Below are 346 nucleotides of genomic sequence, written 5' to 3'. Positions count from 1 at the left end.
TGATAGGAATTGTTTCTGTTTTTAGATTCCACATTCGAGTTATCTCTATTTCCAGGTCTTTGTATTTTGAAAGTTTTTCCATTTCTTTTATATTATTATTATTATTATTATTATTATTATTATTATTATTATTATTACGATTATTATTATTATTATTATCATTGCCTTTGCACAACTTCTAACGCTGGAGATGTACTACAGTGTCAGCTGTTCACTACCAGTGAACTGAAGCAACACCTCTTATTTTTCGAGCACCTCCCGGAGTATTCGAGCGGTTCCAAGCAGTGCTGTTTTCTGCAAGTGCTCCACCCTTATTGCAGCCCCTATTTGTTCCACGTACTTCTCG

The sequence above is a fragment of the Octopus bimaculoides genome, chromosome 26 (genome assembly GCF_001194135.2).
Source record: "Octopus bimaculoides isolate UCB-OBI-ISO-001 chromosome 26, ASM119413v2, whole genome shotgun sequence".
Taxonomy (NCBI): Eukaryota; Metazoa; Mollusca; class Cephalopoda; order Octopoda; family Octopodidae; genus Octopus; species Octopus bimaculoides.
Note: the sequence above shows the minus strand (reverse complement) of the source record.